Source organism: Orycteropus afer, unplaced genomic scaffold (genome assembly GCF_000298275.1).
Source record: "Orycteropus afer afer isolate SDZICR_OR568_19922 unplaced genomic scaffold, OryAfe1.0 scaffold00111, whole genome shotgun sequence".
In the NCBI taxonomy this organism is placed as follows: Eukaryota; Metazoa; Chordata; class Mammalia; order Tubulidentata; family Orycteropodidae; genus Orycteropus; species Orycteropus afer.
Genome location: NW_006921698.1, coordinates 6169764 through 6178645, shown reverse-complemented (window position 1 = coordinate 6178645; position 8882 = coordinate 6169764). Strand labels below are relative to the sequence as shown.

Sequence of the window (8882 nt, the reverse complement as noted above, 5' to 3'; positions counted from 1 at the left end):
TGCTGTGGGACACACTGGTGCTTTAGCTCTGACAAGAGGCAATGGCTGAAGTAAATAAGGGAATGGAGAGAATTATCTGTTTTAAGTGCTCTCCCAAACAGTTCTTAAATCTTGGGTACTGCAATTGCAGGCAAACTCGAGCACAGGGCAAATGACTGACCAAGGAGCTGTTGTTGTTATGTGCCGTCGAGTCGGCCCCGACTCATAGCGACCCCTCCTTGGGTTTCCGAGGCAGTATCACTACGGAAGTAGGATTGCCCAACCTTCCTTCCGAGGAGTGGCTGGTGGTTTTGAACCGCCAGCCTTCTGGTTAGCAGTCAAGTGCTTTAGCTGCTATGCTACCAGAGCTCCTGACCAAGGAGCAGGTGAACATTAATGAGGTGACTATGGACCCAGGTATAACAGGAATAAACTCACTGCCGTTGAGTCAGATCCGACTCATAGTAACCCCTCCTTGGGTTTCCGAGGCGGTATCACTACAGAAGTAGATTGCCCAATCTTCCTTCCCAGGAGTGGCTGATGGGTTTGAACCGGCAGCCTTCTGGATAGCATAGGCACTACACCACCACAGCTCCCATAACAGGAAAACATACATACACACACACACACTCACAACTGGACCAATAAGCTACACCACAATAAAGGGAAAAAAGAGTCAAGTTGTCAAAGATTTCATATTGCTTGGATCCCCAATCAACATCCATGGAAGCAGCAGTCAGGAAATCATACGTATTGCACTGAACAAATCTACTGCAAAAGACCTCTTTAAGGTGTTGAAGAACAAAAGTGTCCCTTTGAAGACTAAGGTGCATCTAACCAAGCCATGGTATTTTCAATTGCCTCTTATGTATGTGAAAGCTAGACAATGAATAAGGAAGACCAAAGAAGAGTTGAAGCTTTTGAGTTGCGTTGGCGAAGAATATGGAAATAACCATGGACTGCCAGAAGAACGAACAACTCTATCCTGGAAGAAATGCATTGGGAATTCTCCTTGGAAGTGAGAGTGGCCTGACTTCGTCTCACCTACTTTGGGTCATGTTGTCAGAAGGAAGCATTTCCTGGAGAAGGAAATGTAGCTTGGTAAAGTGGAGAGGCAGCAAAAAAGGGGAAGACCCTCAAGGAGATAGATTGACACGGTGGCTGCAATGATGGGCTCAAGTATAGCAAGGATTGTGAGAATGGCCCATGACAGGGTAGTGTTTCATTCTGTTGTACATGGGGTCACTGTGAGTTGAAGCCGACTTGATAGCACCTAACACAACAAGCTGTGTGATAGAATAAATATATTTCATGGTATCAGAAGAAAAGTATTGAAGTGACTCTAATAGAGAGGAAAGATTTTACTCGGGTGAAGTGCATCAGGGGCATCTGAAGGCCAGGTGACTCCCTGATTGAAACAGGGTCAGGGCATTGATCAGATAGGGGAAAGTTGTAGTTTTGGTTTTTGCAAGAGTTTTCAACTTGGGGCTCTTTCTTGTTTTCATGCCCCTTGCTTGGGGTCCTAGTAACCACCACAAGAGTTTTTCTGAGGACTGTTTTTGTAAGCCTTGTGCCTTATTGACTAGTTAAAGTTCATGGGAATTCCAGAACACTTAATTGTGCTCATGCAGAACCTGTACATAGACCAAGAGACATTTGTTAGAACAGAAAAGATGTGTGTCAGGGTTGTATCCTTTCACTTTATTTATTCAATCTCTATACTGAGTAAATAATCTGAGAAGCTGGAGTATATGAAGAAGAATATCACATCAGGATTGGAGGAAGACTAATGAACAACCTGCCATATGCAGATGATACAACCTTGCTTTCTGAAAGTAAAGAGGAATTGAAGCACTTACTGATGAAGATCAAGGACTATAGCCGTCAGTACAGATTACACCCCAACATAAAGAAAAAAAAAGTCCTTACAACTAGACCAATAAGCAACATCATGATAAATAGAGAAAATATTGAAATTGTTAAAGATTTTATTTTACTTGGATCCACAATCAATGCTCATGGAAGCAGCAGCCAAGAAAACAAATGACGTATTGCATTGAGCAAATGTCCTGCAAAAAACTCACTCAAACTCACTGTCATTGAGTTGATTCTGACTCATCATGACCCCCCATAGGTTTCTAAAGCTGTAAATCTTTATGGAAGCAGACTGCCTCATCTTTCTTCTGTGGAGTGGCTGGTGGGTTTGAACCACCAACATTTTGGTTAGCAGCCAAATGCCTTAACCACTATACCACCATAAGACCTCTTGTGCTGCAAAAAACCTCTTTAAAGAGTTAAAAAGCAAACATGTCACTTTGAAGACTAAAGTGCATCTGACCCTAGCCATGATATTTTCAATCACCTCACATGCATGCAAAACTGGGCAATGAATAAGGAAGAATGAACAAGAAGTGATGGCTTTGGATTATGATTTTGGCCAACAATATTGAATATACCATAGATTGCTAGAAGACTGAACAAATCTGTCTTGGAAGAAGTACAGCCAAAATATTCCTTTGAAGCGAGCATGGGGAGATGTTGTCTCATGTATTTGGACATGTGATCAGGAGGGACCAGTCCCTGGAGAAGGACATCATGCTTGGCAATAAAGAGGGTGAGAGGAAAAGAGGAAGACCTTCAATGAGATGGATTGACAGGTGGCTACAACAATAGGCTCAAACATAGCAAGGATTGTGAGGATGGCACATAGGGCACTATGAGTCAGAACTGACTCTATGGCACCTTAACAACCACCCCCTACTGCTGAGTGCCACTGAAATGGCAAATCACACTTCAAAATTACAGTGACGTCTTGGATCCCGATGTGTATGGTCTGAAAAAGACTCCCTGAGTGCCAGCCCTAGTCCCCACATGACCCCATTTCTGCTCTGACAAGATGAAAGAAACTATAATGAATCAAGAGAAACTCACCACACTGAGGGCACAAGTGAGCATTAGTGGAAAAGGGACTGTTTGCAGAAAGAAGGTGATTTATAGAACAGCTACAACAGATGATAAAAAAATCAGTCCTCCTTAAAGAAATTAGGGGTAAACAATATCTCTGGTATTGAAGAGGTGAATATGTTTACCATCCAAGGAACAGTGATCCAATTAACAATCCTAAAGATCAGGCATCTCTGGCAATGAACACTTTCACTATTACCAGCCGTGCTCAGACAAAGCAGCTGACAGAAATGCTACTGAGGATCTTAAACCAGCTTGGTGGAGATAGTCTGACTTAAGAAGATTGACTGACCATTAGAGAGATGCAAATCAAAACAACAATGAGATATCATTAGACTCTAGAACTCTTAGCAAAGTTTTTAAAAAAAACAAACCAAAAAACAGAAAACAACAGACGTGGCTGAGGAAGTGGAAAGACTGGAACCTTCATACACTGCTGGTGGGACTGCAAAATGGTACAACCACTGTGGAAAACAATATGATGCTTCCTTAAAAAGTTGGAAATAAAAGTTCCATATGATGCAGAAATCCCACTACTAAGTGTATATCCTAGAGAAATAAGAGCTATGGCATGAACAGGTATATGCACACCTATGTTCATTGCAGCACTATTCACTATAGCAAAAAGATGGAAGCTACCTAAATGTCCATCAGTGGAGGAATGCATCAGCAAACTACATACACACAATGGAATACTGTGCAATGTTAAAGAACAATGATGAATCTGTGAAACGTCTCATGACATGGGTGAACATAGAGCCCATTATGCTGAGTGAAGTTATTCAACCACAAAAAGACAAATATTGTATGAGATTATTATTGTGAAAAATCAAGAAAAGGGTTTCCCAAAGGAACCTTTGATGGTTACCAGGGGTGGGCAGGTGGTTGGGTAAGAGAGGTTAAATCACTAGTTAGAGGGTAGACACATTAAAAGAGAAGAAGAAAACTGGCTGAAGCTCTACTCAAACAATCTGTGGATGGAAAAGAATCACTTGCTGCTGGACAGGACGATGATGAGAAAGTTCCAGATCATGTGGAGAATTTTGATGAGGCTTCCAAGAATGAGGCCAGCTGATCTGAGTCCACTTCTGAAGACTATAAAACCTGAAAAAGTTACTTGGAGCTACTATTAATATCATAACTACTTTCAAAAATTGTTTTGTTTATGGATCTGATAAAATCTAGATCTCTAATATCTTTAAGCCCAAGCTTTTTGGACATTGCAGCTCTTTTTAGTTTTTGCTTATACATAATTCATTCTTTGCAGCCAATTAAGCTGAAGAAGCCTAGAAACAAAATTTGAAACAAAGGTTAATAAAGTTCTTTGCCTAATAACAAAGCAAAACAAAATAAAACAAAACAAAACTGCAGTGACAATGAAGAAAATGTTGCAAACAGACCTAAAAAGGATACTGCCTGAGAAACAGCTTGTGGGATCAGATTTGGTAGCCCTCTTAGGTGTTTGCATAACACTATGAACAATTACCATTGTGTAATTGAATTTTGTCTTGTCTCTATGTCTCATTAGACTATAAGTTCCAAGAGATGAGGGCTGTATCTTGATACTTAGCACAGTACCTGGAACACAATATTAATAGTAACAACATTATGCAACATTTATTGAATCCTTTTTGTGTAGCAGGTTGTGGTAGTTAAGGTTGTTGTCAACTGGGCTGGGCCTGGTGTTGAGTGGCTGGGCAGCTGGATGTAGTTATGTCCCATGGTGAGACTGGTAATTAACTCCATGGTGGAATCTATTGGAGCAGCTGAGTAGCTACTTTAGGGACGTGGTCTGCTTCCTCTATATAAGAAGCAACTTTGAGGAGGGTCTCTAGCTTATGGCACGCTTGAACCTTGCATGTAGCCAAGTTGTTGTTAAATAGCCTGCCATGCTCTGCTGATCTTGGGACTTTTAATGGACTTGAATCAATGGCTTCTCATGTGGTTTGGTAGTATCAGGACTGTGCCTTTTCACTTGTTGACCTTAGGTTTGTCAGCCTTAGCAGCCAACAGCTGCCTGAGTGAAGAGATGCCTCTAGCTTCAGTGGGCTGGGAGCAGGAGGCAGAGCTGAAGCCCAAGTCGAGGAGCTTTCGTCCAGCCCCTAGAGCCTGGCATTTTGAACTTGGACTTCTAGCCTCCCAAGCTGTAAGAGAATAAACTCCTATTTGTTAAAGCCACACTTGTGGTATAGTCCTGTCAGAGTAGCACTAGGTAACCAGAACACAGGCACTGGGTTGAGTATTTTGTACCTATTCCATCGTTTAATTTTCCCCCAAATTCTATAAGGTATATATTGCATTATTGATTTTACAGGTGAGAAAACTAGGCCTTAGAGAGATTAAGTCACTTGCCCAAGGTTTCTTGGCATGCCACGAATGGACTAGATTTTTCTGATTTCTAAAGCCATGCTTTTCACCATTATTCAGTGCTCCTTTGACTGTCATCAATTTCTAATTTTATTGCATTGTGATAAGAGGGTGATTTCTGGAGTATCTCTGGCCTGATTGGAGGGAAGGGTGCCTTCAGGGAATTGAAGGAGGATTGGGGAGGTTAGAGGCGGTAATTAGGGGAGTAGTGGTAATAGCTTGAGCAAATTATGCAATACCTTGGATGGCAGGTAGTGGAGTATTTGAATATGGAAGACATGACCCACCAGCCACTCCTTGGAAGAAGATTGGACAAACATTTTTAATCCTATGCTTGTCACTGACCCATGTGGTCTTGGTAAAGTAATTTAGCCACTTCTTTGTATTTAAGTAATAGCACTGTCCATGTGTGAGGTGTGGTTCTAAGTGCTTTACTTATATTATTTAATCTTCACATGAAGATGGCCAAGGACCAGGAAATATTTTATTCTGTTGGACATAAGGTCATCATGAGTCAGAGCCAACTCAACAACAACTAACAACAACAATCCCTACAAAATTCTATGAGATCAGCACTTCCCCATTTTTATGGATGTAGAAACCCAGATGCAGAGATAAAATAATGTGTCCATGTCACACAGCTGGCAGCCATACTGCCCACCCTATTCATTTCTCCACTTAAAGGATCTTCATTGAATGTGTATTGTATGCAAGACATTGTGCTGAGAATACAAAGAGTAATGAGTTCCTGGTTTAGATGAGTTCATGGTTTTGTGGAGGAAACAGACAAATTATGATACAATGAATGAGAGGAAGGTTCAATGTTGTGGAAGCTCAAGAAAGGGCTGGGAACAACTGGGAGAGGCCAGGCAGGGAGAGGTAGGAGGCTCAGTGAGGCTGGATGATCCTGGCTGGAAAGCAAGTTCCTGGCTGGAGAGATGGGTTGGAGGTGATGTCCAAGAGCATTGTAATCAAGCTGTGTGAGAATGTGAGTGGTAGTGCTTTAAAGAAAACATTGCACAAATGTAAGACATGACTGTTATTGTTGTTAACTGCCACCAAGTTGGCCCCTGACTATGATGACCTCCTGCACAACTGAACAAGAATGAAACAAGAATGAAAACTGGTCCTGCACCATCCTCATGATTGGTTGTGGATTGAACCATTATGATCCATAAGGATTTCATTGGCTGAGTTTTGGAAGTAGGTCACCAGGCCTTTTTTCCTAGTCTGTCTTAGTCTGGAAGCTCTGCTGAAGCCTGTTTAGCATCATAGCAACATGCAAGCCTCCACTCACAGATGGGTAATGTCTGTGCTTGAAGTACCTCAGCTGGAAATTGAACCAAGGTGTCTTGCAGGAAAGGTGAAAATCTTACACTGAAATATCACTGCCCACTAAGACTCTATTATCAGTGAATTATTACTAGTATATTACTTATTACAAGCCTAGAAATGTAGGCAGTAATGTGGGAGAATTCTAGAGAGAAGAAATGGCTTTGGTTTTAATTAGTTTAAAATTAGTTGAAACAGCACTGGCATAACTGGTGCAATGGGAGAACAGCACAATGCAGTAACTAATTCAGAATAGGCAGTGCGTTACAGATCAGAGAAACTCAGTATTTGTGCTGTATGGATAGTATAGAAAACCGGAGGTTCAGGAGGGCCTCACCTGCCATGGCTCCTGGGAGAGCCAGCCACTCTCCTGATTTCTAGTTTCTACCTCTATTGGCCTTTCTTTGTCCAGTGTCTTCTAAGCTGGGATCTGAGCATGCCACTCCAAACCTTAAAAACAAGGGGTGTGCCGGAACCAGCTTATTCTGTTTTGCAAGAGCCAATTGCTGAATTTTCAGGAATTTTGTGAGCCAATTGTTGGGCACAGCCTTTATTAAAAATGAAATTTTGTAAATTTATAATTAAATAGTTACATTAAAAACCAAAGGTAGTAAATACTCAAAACTCATCACTTCCTAATTATTTTACTACGTTTTATGGTTATGTATGCTTTTAAGGTAATTTACCATATTATAGCCATATGATATGGCATATAATGGTGTACTATTATGTACCCTTCCAACTCCTGTGTTCAGTGATATTGTTTTGGTAGCTTGATATCAGTCATGGATGCACATGGAGGATGTATATCACAGAAATTAGCCAATGTTAGAAATCAGGTCTCCCCCAGCCCCCTAGAGAGCCAATTGTTAAACATTCACATTCTTCATAGTTTTCCTTAGTAATGTGGCCTCTCACCACCTCTCCAGCTTCATTTCCTACTAGTCCTCTTCTATTACATTGAACTTTATATTCCTGCAGACTGGGTGACTTGGTACTTGTTTGGATATAAGTGCTGTTTCATGCTTCTGTGAAGGGTCCTTTGTGAACTTGGGAAGCTCTGGTGGTGTAGCGCCTAAGGAATTTGACTGCTAAGCAGAAGGCTGGTGGTTCAAACCCACCAGCCACTCCTTAGAAGGAAGACAGAGCAATCTCTTCCATAGAGAAACCCAAGGAGGGGTTGCTATGAGTTGAATTGAGTCAACAGCAATGGGTTTGGTTTTTTTTTTTTGAGTAGAACTGACAAGGGGCAAGGTTGTAGGCACTTTTTGGCCACAGCCAGCTACCAGGAGGGAGTGAGAAGTTGGACCTGTGGGCTTGGGACCATAGTCTCAGGTGACATTAAGCTCAATTGGCATAACATACCATACAAAAACATTGTTCTACATCCTACTTTAGTGAGTAGCAAATGGGATCTTAAAAGCTTGCAAATGGCCATCTAGATGCAACGATGGGTCTTTCCTCATTCAGAGCAAAGAACAATGAAGAAAACCAAAATCACATGGAAACAATTAGTCCGAGGGACTGGTACACCATGTGATCCTCAGCCTATACAATTATGAGACCAGAAGAACTAGGTGGTGCCTGGCTATCACTGTCAGCCACTCAGAGGGGGATCTATGTAGGCGATCCTGGATAGAGTGGGAGAACCATGTGGAATAAAACTCAAAATCATTTTTTTTTTTTTAAAGGGACTAGGTTTGCTAGTCTAATAGAGCCTGGTGGAAACTCTAAGACTATGGCCCCTAGCTGTCCTTCTGGTGTGGAACTGAACCCACTCCTGTAGCTTCTAGCCAAACAAAAGACAGACATATAACTAAACATTTACATTAGGTAGATAAACTCCTTGGAGAGATCAATCATGGGAGAATAGAAGGGCTGTGTATGCACAGAGAGACAGCTTGGGGGCAGGAGTGCATGGGAGGGAGGGACACAGGGAAGAAGTAACTGTGGGGAGGAAGTAGGGGGGAGCTGCTGCATTGTGGGAAATTGCAACTGATGTCTTGAGACAAAGTGTATGTGAACTTCTGTATGGAAAGTGAATTTACTTTGTAAACTTTCACCCAAATTACAATAAAATTTAACAAAACCAAACCCTATGGAGCACAATTTTATTCTGACACACATGGGGTCACCATGACTTGGGATAGACTCAATGTCAATTGTGTAGAAAAGAGTCTAATAAATGGATAAAAGAACAGGGACTACATATAGAGAAGAGGAGTACAGGAGCAGCATTA

The 8882-nt window shown here is 41.6% G+C and overlaps 1 pseudogene; it reads left to right on the top strand.

Annotated features, from left to right (window-relative positions):
- Positions 1-650: 650 nt before the first annotated feature.
- Positions 651-4018, top strand: LOC103199392 (annotated as a pseudogene).
- The last annotated feature ends 4864 nt before the right edge of the window (positions 4019-8882 follow it).